The sequence below is a fragment of the Anabrus simplex genome, chromosome 8 (genome assembly GCF_040414725.1).
Source record: "Anabrus simplex isolate iqAnaSimp1 chromosome 8, ASM4041472v1, whole genome shotgun sequence".
Lineage (NCBI taxonomy): Eukaryota > Metazoa > Arthropoda > Insecta > Orthoptera > Tettigoniidae > Anabrus > Anabrus simplex.
In genome coordinates this window covers 232,231,625-232,246,342 of record NC_090272.1, presented here as the reverse complement: position 1 = coordinate 232,246,342, position 14,718 = coordinate 232,231,625, and the positions used below count along the sequence as shown (strand labels likewise).

The following is a 14,718-nucleotide window of genomic DNA, read 5'->3' as shown; positions in this document are numbered from 1 at the left end:
AGTTAAATAAAACAAGCTAAATTTACGATGACGGCCCCGTGGTGTAGGGGTAGCGTGCCTGCCTCTTACCCGCAGGCCCCGGGTTCGATTCCCGGCCAGGTCAGGGATTTTTACCTGGACCTGAGGGCTGGTTCGAGGTCCACTCAGCCTACGTAATTAGAATTGAGGAGCTATCTGACGATGAGATAGCGGCCCCGGTCTAGAAAGCCAAGAATAACGGTCGAGAGGATTCGTCGTGCTGACCACACGACACCTCGTGATCTGCAGGCCTTCGGGCTGAGCAACGGTCGCTTGGTATGCCAAGGCCCTTCAAGGGCTGTAGTGCCATGTTTTTTAATTTACGATGATGATGATGATGATGATGATAATAATAATAATAGTACCGGTAATAATAATACATGAAGTGCATAATAGAAAATATTTAACGCATTCAGACAATATACACACACTGACTCACACTGCGTGCTCGGTTCGCCCGGGAGGGCATGGGTTCGAATCCCCGTCAGGAAGTCGTAAAATTTAAGAAACGAGATTTCCACATCTGGAGGTGCATATGGCCCTGAGGTTCACTCAGCCTACACCAAAAATGAGTACCAGGTTAATTCCTGGGGGCAAAGGCGGCCGGGCGTAGAGCTAACCACTCTACACTATCACGTGCCGAGGTTAACAATGGTGGAAGCCTTTACCTTCCAGTCCTCCAAGGGCCTTCATGGCCTCTACGGAAGTGACTTTGCTTTGCTTTGACTCCCACTACTCAGTTTTACGTACCCAAGAAAAACTTTCGGCAAGCAAATTTCGTCGTATGAGATGAAATCAAATGAAGAACGCCCATTGGCAGTGTATTCCAGAGTCTCGATGAAGAAATTACAGTAGAAAAGAATGATTGTAGGAATACGTTCGATTTAGTGGAATTCAAGCAGGGAACCAGAACGGGTACTAATTTTATGGAATGAGGAAGAAAAAACGAAAATTAGAAGATAGTTTAGTAGCAGTGTTCGTCGAAAATAGCTGATAAATAAGCGTCATTAGGTGAATATTACTTCGTCATTAATGTGTATCCATCCCCCTGTTTTGAAATATGTTGTAACATGACCGTCATGACGCAGTTGGAAAGCATATCGTATGCATGAGTTTTGTGCTCGTTGAAGTCCTGCAACTTGTTCGCCATTTAGAGTGACTAATAATAGTACCGTATTACATTAGCCTATAACTGGAAATAGGAGTGCTTAGATTAGTTACTCATTTCAGGTCAGATACTAGTTGATGGACATAGTTACATTCTTAATATACGTTACAGCAGTGCCTAAAAACATCTTTTGTTTAATTTACCGTCCAGGTATTTTATATCTCGTATTAGTTTCGATAGACTGGAAAACAAAACTTATATCTGGGGCCCGCTCTCTGTAATTTCGATTATTTTGACAATTTTTGAGATATTTATCCGTTTTAGGGAACTCAAGACCGTATCCGTGACTTCTGGCTTTCGTGTCTGCTTGTTTGTCTATCTGTATGTTTGTTCCTGTCGTGCGACGTGAAGCAAATTAAAAAAAACAGCTAAAACAATATGAAGATAAAGTTCGAATTCAAGAGAACAAACTAGGACAAATTTTCGTTTATAGGAAGTAGAGTTAGGGATTGGAATAACTTACCAAGGGAGATGTTCAATAAATTTCCAATTTCTTTGAAATCATTCAAGAAAGTCTACGAAAACAACAGATAGGAAATCTGCCACCTGGGAGACTGCCCTGAATGCAGATCAGTACTGACTGATAGATAGATAGATAGATAGATAGATAGATAGATAGATAGATAGATAGATTGATTGATTGATTGATTGATTGATTGATTGATTGATTGATTGATTGATTGATTGATTGATTGATTGATTACGACATTCCGACATCACGGGAAAACGGCTACTCATCCAGGACCAGGTTTTGATATGCATATGCCTTAAAAACAGTAAATAGACCAGGGGTTTATAGGAAGATCAAACTAGTCATTTAATATTTTCACATACACTACTGATTTTCTCTAAAATCTGTAGACTATTTGAGAAACGGATCTTCATTTTAAATCATTTTTGTTCTGTTCATAATTTCGCTTACTCTTCAAATTTCTGATAAAATGACTGTTTTCTAAGGGTTTCATGTTCTGACGCGAACGACGGGCACCCTCCCAGACCGACAGCAAGTCTGCGGCTTGTCTCAGTCTGCTCGCCAGCAGGGAAGTGGCGTAATGCCATTTTCATCATCATTCGCATAAACACGTGGTTGTTCGTTGGGTAGAAGGTGAAAGAGGCGTCAAGCTGCCATTCTGTGGGATATTTGCGGAATACTGCTAGAGTTGACAGTGGTTTTTGAATAGTGTTAAGCGTTGTTATTAATATTTTTAAACAGTACAGTGGAATGTAACCCACTATTTCACATTGTGAGTTGATTTCTGGCATTTGCTATAATTATTAGAGCATGTCTCCTGTGCTTCCTTTTTCTGCTTTAATTTATTGTCTCTGCCTTGCTTAAGTAATAACACAATCAGTCATCATCTTACCAGCGCCTAAATTTCTCCTCTGTTACCACGTTTAAAAATCCGTAACTCGTATGATCAGAATCTAGTGAGGGTCATTCCATTTTTTCAATAGATCAGCGTGGTATTTACGTTTTTGTCATATCCGGCTCTGCTCAGATATTTTTTTTAAATCTCCGCACAGGCCACGAAGGCCCTTGGAAGGGTGGAAGGTAGAGGGGTAGAGTGGCTGGCTCCTCTCTCGGCCGCCTTTGCCCCCAGGAATTAACCTGGTAATCATTTTTGGTGTATAGTGAGAGAACCTCAGGGCCATATGCACCTCCAAAAGTCGAAATCTCGTTCCTAAAATTTTTTCGACTTCCTGATGGGGAATCGGACCGTCTATGATTTCGCTGATTAAGTCACACAACGCACCTCTAACTGGGGTTTCTTTAGAGTCAGTGTGTAGGTTGTGACATTTTTGAGAGTTGTTGCCTTTTACTATGGTCATTCAAAAGACAGCTACCCTGGGAAGATCATCATTCAAAGCTTGCCCCAATCGGTAGTTGCCCAGCACCTTCTTGATGATGATCCACAGGAATTCCTTCCAATTGGTAAATATTTTGAAATTACTCACATTCGTAGAAGAACAAAAGGGCGTCAACAAGCAATTCCTCCTCGATATCCACTATAACGTTAGAACAAATACTTCAGAGACTTTCGAGGATTAATAACCTTTCCAAAGGATAGTATGATCGCCTTCAAATTGTTGTGGAGTGCCATCATCCTAGTCAGTGGCGGCTCGTGACAAAATTTTTAGGGGGTTCACAACAACATTTTTGTTCATGTCTCAAATCGGCAAAAAAGTAACATAGGTACATAAATCATTTCAATAACAATTCCTTGTACGGTTCCTTCTTCACAAATAATTTGGTATAACCCCTGTAACCGAGGATAAATTTTATACGACACTAATTTGTTACTGCAGAACAAAAGTAAAATTCACCATAACTTTACTACACTGCAAATATTGAAGGATGCGAAGACTTCTTGGGTTTTTAAACAGCACGAAGTTCACCTGGGTGTTAGTGTAGAACCAAACCCAATGGCCTACAAAGCGGCTGCTGCTCAGTCCGGTGGTCTGCAGATTACGAGGTGTATTGTGGTTAGCACGACGAATCTCTGCACACGCTCAACATGCAATCAAGTTCATTTTGAATAGTGTGGGAAGTACCTTTAAAAACGGTAGCACTTTCCAAATGCTCTTTCATACCATTGTCAATAGAGCTTACAAAGTTTACTAGTCCCCTGAAAATCCCAGGATTACCAGAAGTATCGCTTTCATCGTGGCCACGCAAGGATAGTTCGAAAGCTCCACAAAACTTAGTCGATTAATCTAGACAGTATATACCTATTTGCATCGACTTGCTAATTATGTTTCTTAATCGATTCACGGTAAGCGGAATCCAGCTGCGTGGTGATATTGACACGGCCTAGCATAGAGAATTCAATACTCGCGTTTTTGTGTGTATGAGAGTGTTCATGTTTATTTATTTTTCCACTCAAATGAGCAAGGTCTGTGCATCCAGCTGAATTCCATTCACTTCTTTTTTTTGTTGAACAATAAACAGGGCAAACAAAAAAGCGCGTTCCTAGATCTACATCCACAGAGCCACTTGCATGTTTCGTACATTTCTCTCTTAAACTTACGCCTATACTCGCGTTTGTCAGTTTTTGTAACTTTTTCGTTAATCAAATCTGGTCTGTCCAGTCCAAGCCTTTTAATTCCTAACTTATCCTGATAGGTTAATATTTCACTGGTTAAAATTACCTGAACGGAATTCATTTCCTCTTACACAAAGAGTACCACGGTCACAAACCATACAAAGAGAGAAGCAAAACAACACTTAAATTAATTTCACTTGAAAAGATTTTCCAGTCACAAGGTAAAGCAAACTTCTTCCCGCGATTACAAACACCTGTTCACAAAGAGCTAGAAAATGCCTATTTAGAATTAGGGTACTAGCGAAATCTGCCGGTAATGTAATGCAATAGTAGCTCCTGGGAGGCTGTGGCTAACCGTAATAGGGGAGGTGGCGGACCCTTGTGGTCAACTGTAATACTGTCACTGGGTTGAGGGTTGTTCTAGACAGCAAGGCACGTACCTTACCGTGCTCCTCGCTAATGGGAATATTCAGTGCATAAACCATGACGTCATCTGCTTTGCGCATGCGTATAGTCTTCAGCACAATAGCGCATTATCCAGTGTGCTCGCTGCACTGTCAGTCAAAACGAACAACTGTCGGTGTAACGGAGCTTCGATATAAGTCGAATGCTTTCGATCGATTGTCGAAATCAGGTCGAAAGAAAGAAAAGTTTTAAATTATCCATGAATGCGTAAATATGAATTAAAACTGGGTGTTCACATGCTCCTGTGCTCTTGAGAGCCCACCGCCACTGATCCTAGTCTTCAGTAGTTCTTACCCAAACTACTGAAGGTACATACAGACACGGAAACAATACTAAACCAACTACAACTTGGTCAAACAGTGAGGAAATTGAGATGCCGCCGTCAATAAATTACGGAAGCCCACATTTTAAAGATTGTTTGCCGAATTCCAACAACAAAAAGTGTACTTAAAAGCTACGGGACTTAATATAACGTTTTATTGAATTTGGAACAAGCATGTTGGCAAATCCACATTTGTTGGCGACAACATTTTTGGGAACTAAATTTATTGGGAAAAATGGATTGGGAAAATTGTCTGCTAATCGGAGATACCCTTGTCTTGCCTTGATAGTCTTGCAAGAACTAGGGCAACTTCCGCACCAGCCGCGTTATGCAGTTCATCATCAAAACCTCGAATAGAACATCGACAATGCATTGAACTGCACAATAAGTTTTTGAAACCTGCTGTAATGATTGTTTCATACGTCGGTCTGTCTGTTTAACTGTGCGTTTGGGTTTTTCAAACTTGAAAATTGATGAGCATTTTCAACCAAATTCCGTATTTGGAATCTACCCTTCAGGTGCATATGATGCCAATGTCATCACATGGAGTTGAGAGTTTATAGGAATATTTTTCTTAAATATCTTTGTTAAAATTATTATTATACAGTATTCTGCCTTTTCTTCGCACGGAGAATTTCTGACGCCAATGTTCCCAAGCTTCTTCCTTCAGCCTGCTGTATCTTCTCCCACCTTTCACGTTATCCAGATGTTGAAATCATCTTCTTCCTCGTCCTACAGTTCCTTTGATCTTCCCTTCGATGACGTCGCTTATGATCCTCTCGTGTCCAAGAATTCTTGCTCGAATTTCATTTGTGCAGTGGGCATCCTTTGTCAGCAAGCTTGCCAAGTACTTGAACTGCTTCACATTCTCCAGTTCTCGATTGTCAACAGTTATCCTCAAAGATTTGTCCCGTTTTTTCTATCCTCGTCACTTTTGATTTTGCAATGTTGATTTCTATGTCAACATTGTTAACATTAGCCCGAGCAAAAATTGCTTATAAAACATTTAAGTGTAATATATAATTTTTGTTCATTTATGCCACATATCCTACGAGCGATAATAACGGAGACGCGTATGAAAATTGGATTTGTAGTCCAAGTCCCGCGAGACACTTGGTGCATGCCACTTCAAAGTGGAAGAACAAATGAACCATTTTACTCTTTCGACGGAGCAGACAATAAGGGAGGTATCATCAAAAGTGGGTTTTGTGATTCTTCAGTCACAGCGCCACGCCAGTGGTCAGACAAACAATATGTAAATAATGGTGGTGGTGGTGTTGGTTGTTATTGTTTTAGGTGGAAGTACAACTAGGCAACCATCCGAAATATGTAATTGGGTAGCAGAGGTAATTTCATACAACTTCCGACCAGAAACTGTACCGTACTATGAATTAGGAAATCGTCCTTATTTTGTCTTGACTTTGTTCAACTTAATCGTAGCCTACTTCACGTTATTGCCACGTGCTTTGAGAGAAAAATATAGCCTATGTTTAAGATGTATTAAATATGTTAATGGAGCCATGTAACTTCGCAAAAATTCAAGAAGTTAACATAATTATATTACATTGCAAATTTTGCAAATTCCCGTAGGATAAGCAGGTACAAATACTAGTACAATCTATAGGCCATCTAAAAAATTCTCATATTTCATGTTTTTAGTCATGAAATGGCTACATGGTTATCTTTCCCCGTATACGAGGAATACAGAATGAGCCACTGGATCTGTTGAGAGTTGTAGAGATCACGGACCAACAGTCACTGATATCTCTTGTGTTTGTGTCAAAGAGAATGTTAATGATCTGAGGAATTTTGTTGTAGCTCACGTGGGCAGACCTGCACTTTGCCGGCCTGCACGACTTCCTGGGAGCGTGGTTGGGCAAACCTTTGAGTGATGGCTACCCCAACCTCAAGGCCATCTACGAGAAGGTGAACGCCCTGCCCGCCATCAAGGCTTGGATTGCCAAGAGGCCCGTCACTGAGTGGTAGCCATGTAAACAACATTTAACTAATAAAATATTTGTTTAATAAAAACCTTATTCCCATTTTGTTCTGTTTAGCTATACAGTGCATGTATAATAAAACAGTGCAAGGTAAGCGCGATGAATGACAGACCTCCCCACGCGCAGCCTCAGGGCGGCAGCTGAGCGAGGTGATGAAATGCTAATTTTTGAGACTAATGAATGATTTTTGACGTGGAATGTAATTTAGATTCGGGCCGGCGGTCTCCGGTAAGAAAAATCTGCCTCACATATTTCACGCAATAAAGAACGTTAATATTGCTCAAAAATATTGAATACACGGGAACGGTTTTTTTATTATTATGGAAACGTGTAGGCGGGTAGCAGGTAAATAAATACACGACTGGAGTTACGTGAATGATGTTGATCCACGAAATATCACTGTAATATTTGTCACAAATGGAAGATAGTAAATGCTTTTACTCAAATAAAGTCTCAAATCCCAGGTTGATTAAGAAATAATACGAAATATTTTATTTTAGAGAATACATACTTTACTGCCTCACAACAACTATTTCTGCTACGTCGCAGCGCTTCCGTAAGTGTTTTGTTTGTCCAACACTCGTCTGTGATGTCTTTGCTCACTGAAGTTCATTGGTGTCGTTTTAATGTAATTTGATGGTGTCACGTCATGTGCACTAACTGATTCATTAAACGATTTATTGGTCCAGGGATCATGCTATATTTGAACAAAATACCCACACTCCAATTCGCTAGAAAGAGAGCTCGTTGGTGCCAGCCCTGGACCTCTAGGAAAAAAAAAAAAAAAAAAAAAAAAAAAAAAAAAAAAAAAAAAAAAAAAAAACCGACGGCGCGAGCAGCGGAATGCAAGACATATGGCCAAAGATAAGAAAAATCGCAGACATAGCACTCCCATTCATCGGCGCCAGCCCTGGACCTCAAGAAAGAAACATAAGACGGCGCAAGCAGCGGAATGCAACACCACGGACTCCTATTTACAGCCAGTAAATACGTATACATATTTCTTGCTGGTACCGACGGTATTTCTTAATCAACCTGGGATTTGAGACTTCATTTGAGTAAATCAATGATTACCTTTCGTTTGTGACAAATATTACAGTGATATTTCGTGGATCAACATCGTTCACGTAACCGACGACTGGCAGTGTTTAATCTAAGATGTATTAACTAAAATTACATAGGCACACAGTCACTCTGTTTAGTGACCTCTCCTTCTCTCTGTTCTCAATGTCGACTGAACCAACGGCAAGTGGTGCTCCCAAGCCGTCATCCATCCAAATACTGACCACGTCCAATGCTGCTTAACTGCGGTAGTTTACCATGGCAGCCAAATTCTGGGGCTGTACCTTAATAAAGGCAACGGCCATTTCCTTCCCACTCGTAACGCTTCCTTATCTCATCGTCGCTATAAGACCTATCTGTGTCGGTGCGACATAAAGCAAGTTGTAAAAAGAATCAATGTTGAGTCACACGAGTTATTCGCTCTGACATTTACAAGCTAAAACGTTTACTCTACGGTCACTTCTGCAATTGTCACTCGGACCCTAGTGCAGTTCACTGTAACTGTACTCACTGCATAGTTCTTGCAGTTTCCTAGTTATGACCGACACGCTTTTGAAGCCTAGCTGGCCGGCAGTGTTTATGTTCCTTCTTGACGGAATCCAAGGATTTTCCCAACTCGAGACACAGCGTTGTCAACTCTTAATTTTAGCGAGCAGCGAGACTGGACAGAAATGTGCAGCACTGAAGATCTGACAAGCGAGTCGGCCCCAGAACCGGCACGCTTTTGAAGCACTCATCGTGGACTGTCACTGACAAAGCGAGCGTGCTATTGGTCAAGAGTCATCTGCTACTGGTCACAGCAGAGACGGCTGTAGACAGTCATAAATCTGGTTACTATCGCGGGGTGGTATCAGTCGCTGGTCGGTAACCAGGAAATTAAGAAAGCTGTACTACAATAGCGGCCGCACATTTCATAGTTTACGTGCGCGCACACAGCCACACACATTGGCACTACCCACTGTGTCGTGCAACGTTCTTCAAAACGCCATTGTCCCCATTCAACATGATACTTACTATCTGACTTTCCTCCCCTGAGATGAAGTGTCAGTGTATGTGTTTACTGTTATGAATACTGGATCTGCGTGCTACAGTGTTTACAGAGTGCTGTGTGTGGACCGCAAGTGACATCACCGAGTGGGCAACGCGGTTGGAAGCCCGGCTGTAATGCTCGTTTTCCTCTAGTGACTAGTCAGAGACAAGCTATATGTGTACAGCCCCCGCTACTACCAATACTGCGAGAGAAAATCAGAGCATTTGGTCTCCAGAGCGATCCACGAGCTTCTCTTCGTCCGAAGTATCTGCAAGGACTGCCCCCCTATAAAAGACAGGCCGGGCGAGATTGAGATGGTTCAGTGTGAGCTCACCCAGACAGCGATTAACAGTACGGAGTGCTAGAGTCACGGCTTCAGTGGAGTGCAGCTGAGGACATTGCTCCTTCCAAGGACTCACATTAAATTGGCGGACAGCGTCACATTATTAATATCTCTTTCTTCCCTGTTTTCAATTATGCTGAAGGTAATAGGGGGTTTCAATTTACAATTGCGTAAGTTTGTGTTGAAAATTATACTTCCGTACATGCAAAAAAGAAAATATAGCCAAATTTTCAATAGTCTCTCTCCTAACGTTCTGTTCGTGAAAGTTTTTTTTTTTTCAAAATTCGTTGTTGTTTCAGAAATATTGCCGGTGGTAAGGTTAGGTGACTTACTTTATATACAAACAGGGGCGCGCAGCTGTGAGCTTGCATTCGAGAGATAGTGGGTTCGAACCCCACTATCAGCCGCCCTGAAGATGTTTTTCCGTGGTTTCCCATTTTTACACCAGGCAAATGCTGGGGATGTACCTTAATAAAGGGCAAGGCCGTTTCCTTCTAACTCCTAGCCTTTTCCTATCCCATCGTCGCTATAAGACTTATTTGTGTCGGTGCGACGTAGAGCGAATTGTCTGTATACGAATCACTGACACTTCATCTTAGGGGGAAACGTCAGAAACGAATGAAGGCAATAGCTTTGCACGACCCTGTGTTTAGCTAACCAGATAATCATAAAGGTGATGGTGATGAATACAGCCATGATATTTTCGCATTAATTTATGTTCGATTTCGCGAAAAGGAAACAAATTTTCGCTGTAATATTTTCTTAAAGTTGTTCATAAAAAGACTCGTTCGTGCGATTTGTGAATTCTTTATGTAAAAGATAGATATCTATATATAAAGAGAACAATATTGATAATCATTCATTATTCCTTATGAAATTTTTATTAGGACCATAATATAACATAGCCCTAACAAATTACCCTTTCACCCCACATGGTCATACCTTGAAGGGATTTCCTAGAGTATTACAACATACAGGTATTGCTGTCGAACTGTGCCTTCTGTTTCCCTTCACACACGCAATATTGGAATACAATTTCAAACTAGTTATTTTCCAGAATTTCGCTGTAGTTTCACACTTATCGCAAAATAAGTAAATTTTGCTGAACACTGACATTATCGCTTTAATTTCCTTTAATTCGCAAAACCAAACTCACGATTTTCTTAGTCAAAATCACAGGATTCGTTAAGGTATCTCAAAATCGCTTGAAGATATTTTTTGTCGCGTTCATCGTCAATGCGAAGAAATCATGCCTCTAGTGATGCATAAAAGTAACCGCTTTTCCCTTTACGAAAATCAAATGATCATAAATATGTCTCCCAATCATGGCAATCCATTAACGACTGCTAATTTCAGATGGCAACGACCCATACGATATAACCAGCACGGTTGCTAGGTAACAATACCTAACTTCACAGCCTGCACGGTTGCCATGGTTACACTTCTGTCACACATTTTGTCGCGTCATGTTGCACAAATTTTCGGATAAACCCCACCATGAGACATCAATGGACTGGATTACGAGGTGGAACCAAAGTCATTCATGAAATTCTCTCATTCCTTATCATACTCCGGATGCTTTCTTATAGAATCTTATAGAATCATAGCATTCCTGATTGGAGGCGGCATTAATTATGTTGCAACATGGTTTCCAAATTGCTGAAATACATCCCTCTCTGTTACACGCAGCAAATTCTTAACTGTATTTACCGCGTTTATACCAGTGTCTTTTAATTTTAACCTTTTAATTCTGGTGGAGACATCGAGTGCAACTTGCGGAGATGATAGGTCGGTCCCATTGTTACCCTGCATAGTTCCACCAGAATCCTCTCGCGTAGCCGCGCTGAGTGGCTCAGGTAGTTGAAGCGCTGGCCTTCTGACCCGAACTTGGCAGGTTTGATCCTGGCTCAGTCCGGTGGTATCTGAAGGTACTCAAATACGTCAGCCTCTTGTCGGTAGATTTACTGGCATGTAAAAGAACTCCTGCGGGACTAAATTCCGGCACATCGGCGTCTCCGAAGACTGTAAAAGTAGTTAGTGGGACGTAAAATCAATAACATTATTCTTTTATTATCTTTTCGCGTATTCTGCAATGAAATGCACTGGTGTCCAAAAGTTAAGCATACTGTAAGTTACGAGTAAGCAGGGCAACAGGAAATAGACCGCATATCGCACGACCTGTTCCCTGCTTTGACTAGCGGCGTAACCGCAAGGTAAACACAGCCAGTGCCTGTGCTCCATATTCCCTCAGTCGTGTTTGCCCTGTTATAGTGTGCGGAGTGTAGCCTCGTGGTGAACGTGACAACATAATGGCACAACGACGCCATTTGGACCCCGTTTTGCAGGGTAGAATACTCGGCCGCCTGCAAGCAGGCCAGACACAGACCGAAGTCGCCGTATCCTTGAATGTGCCACAAAGTGACATTTCCAGGCTTTGGAGACGATTTCGAGACACAGGAGATGTTAGTCGTAGGCTAGTACCAGGTTGACCAAGGGTAACCACCCCGCAGCAGGACCGATATCTGGCCTTAACCCCCCTACGAAATCGGAGTGCACCTGCAAGACAATTGTCGGCGGAGCTTGCAGCCGCCTCAGGGGTTGCCGTTTCCTGGCAAACTGTGTACCGGAGGCTCAGAACAGCAGGGCTGTTTGCCCTACGTCCAGCGGTGTGCGTCCTGCTCACTCCAGCACAGAGACGGGCCCGTTTACTGTGGAGCCGTCAACATCGAAACTGGACCATGAATGAATGGAGGCATGTGCTCTTCACAGATGAATCCCGCTTCAGTTTGCAGAACAACCACAGGAACATCGTGAAACGGGACCAGTGTGGTGGTGGTGGCGTCATGGTGTGGGGTGGCATCATGTTGAATGGCAGTACGGACCTGCACATCTTCATGGGTGGTCCTAGGAACACCGTTAACGCTGGGAGATACAGGGATGAGGTACTGAGACCACATGTTCGACTCTTCAGAGGTGCAGTTGGTCCAGACTTCCTCTTAACGGACGATAATGCCTGACCGCACCGCGCTGCTCTGATGGATGAATTTCTGGCTGGGGAAGACATTCATCTCATGGACTGGCCAGCGAGGTCTGCGGATCTGAATCCTATAGAACATGCCTGGGATGCATTGGGGAGGCGAACTGCATCCCGTCAGCCTCCACCAAGGACCCCCAAGACCTTCGCATTGCCCTTTCGGGGGAATGGGATCGACTGCCACAAGACCTCTTGGACAATCTCATAGAGAGCATGCCACGTCGCTGCGAAGCATGTGTGGTCGTTAGGGGTAACCGTACACCCTATTAACAGCATATTTTGTAGTGGAAGACATTGCCAATTTTTGTTAGTTGTCAAGCTATCAGAGCCTTCCTGACACTGTTTTTTTTTTTTTTTTCAAGTTGTGTGACATATGGGGTGTGATTCAGCTTCCGTTTGTTCAGCAATCCGTCTGACATTCCTATCAGGCGGTATGGCCTCGTTTAGTGATTATGCTTAACTTTTGGATACTAGTGTACTTTTACGATTAGCATTAATGTTAGGGAATCTGCCACCTGAGCGACTATACCAATGGTGATTGATTGATTAATTAAATGATTGATTGATTGCCTGATTGATTAATTGATTGATATAGTGATCTTGCTGGCGGGACCTAGTGCTTACAATCGACTGTATCTTCTGGTATGGACTAGAACAAATGTCCTACTTTCTTTGGTCAGTACTCAGTCTCATCCTTGGTTTAGACGATATGGCTGTGACTGAGATATGAGCGATGCTAGTAATGCAATTCCTTATGCAACCAGTCACTCCTATGAATGGTGTGAAAACGTCACTCATAAGATCGGTTGATGTGGGAAAAGTTCCTGTGCTCTTCATAACTGGCTTTGAATGACCTCATCCAACCACTATTTCCCACCGGGGTACCCGGATGTTGAGGATCGTAATACTAGAGAAATCACACCAGGATCATGGCTTCAAGAGGTAACAGAGGTGCTAACGGCAAGGCGCTTCTTTTTATTCCTGTTCTACCGCTTTTCCCATATCTGTGGGGCCGCGGGTGCGAACTGTGGCACACATCTGGATTTGTGGCCCGATGTCCTTCTTTACGCCAGCGTTACATGGAGGATGTTATAAGTATTGTGTTTCTGTGGTGGTTGGTAGTGTAGTTTGTTGACTGAACATAAAGGGGAAAGTGTTGGGACAAACACAAACACCCAGTGCCCGAGCCAGAATAATTAATCAGATGTGATTGAAATCCCCGACCCGGCCGGGAAGCCCACCCCCCATCGGTTACTAACCTCCATGCGCCATTATTATTTACAATTTGCTTTACGTCGAAGTCTCCGTGGCTCAGGCGGCAGCGCGCCGGCCTCTCACTGCTGGGTTCCGTTGCTCAAATCCCGGTCACTCCATGTGAGATTTGTGCTGGACAAAGCGGAGGCGAGACAGGTTTTTCTCCGGGTACTCCGGTTTTCCCTGTCATCTTTCATTCCATCAACACCCTCCAATATAATTTCATCTCATTTGTCAGTCATTAATCATTGCCCCAGAGGAGTGCGACAGGCTTCGGCAGCCGGCACAATTCGTACCCTCACCGCTAGATAGGGGCTTCATTCGCTCCATTCCTGACCCGGTCAAATGACTGGAAAACAGGCTGCGGATTTTCAATTTGCTTCACGTCACACCGACAGAGATAGGTCTTATCACGACAAAGGGGTAGGAAAGGGCTACGGGTCGGAAGGAAGCGGACGTAGCCTTAATTAAGGAAACGACGGAAAACCATCTTCAGAGCTGCCGACAGTGGGATTCGAACCCATTATCCCCCGAATGCAAACCTAAGCGCACGGGCAATTCACTCGCTCGGATATGTTCTGCCGTCAAGTGTATGCCCCTTACTTCCTTGTATTTATTCCGAGATCTGGTTATTTCGTCTATCGATCACATTCAGACAGTTAAAAATAAGTCTTTTTCATTGGCTGTGGCTTAACGTTGGACTAACTCAAAGAGATTTCTGTAATCTTTCGTACATCTTGTTGTGTAAGTAAGTAAGTAAGTAAATGCGTGGTTTCTATTCTTCGTTACCTTGCAACTATTGCTGCATGTCCTTCATTATAAAATGTAGCCGTATAATTCGGCCTAATGATGGTTTTAACAAAAACAATATAAAGGAGACAACCGCGAACTTCACGAAAAGACTTGCGTTTAATGCCAAGGGCGTAAGAGAAATGGCGCTACCCATTTGCACTCGCGAGAAAGGTAATTCTGAGGACA

At 42.7% G+C, this 14,718-nt stretch overlaps 1 protein-coding gene across 1 annotated transcript in view; it reads left to right on the top strand.

Moving 5' to 3' along the window:
* LOC136879389 (glutathione S-transferase-like) overlaps window positions 1-14,718 on the top strand; it is a 363,810-nt gene that overhangs the window by 15,086 nt on the left and 334,006 nt on the right. The window lies entirely within an intron of this gene.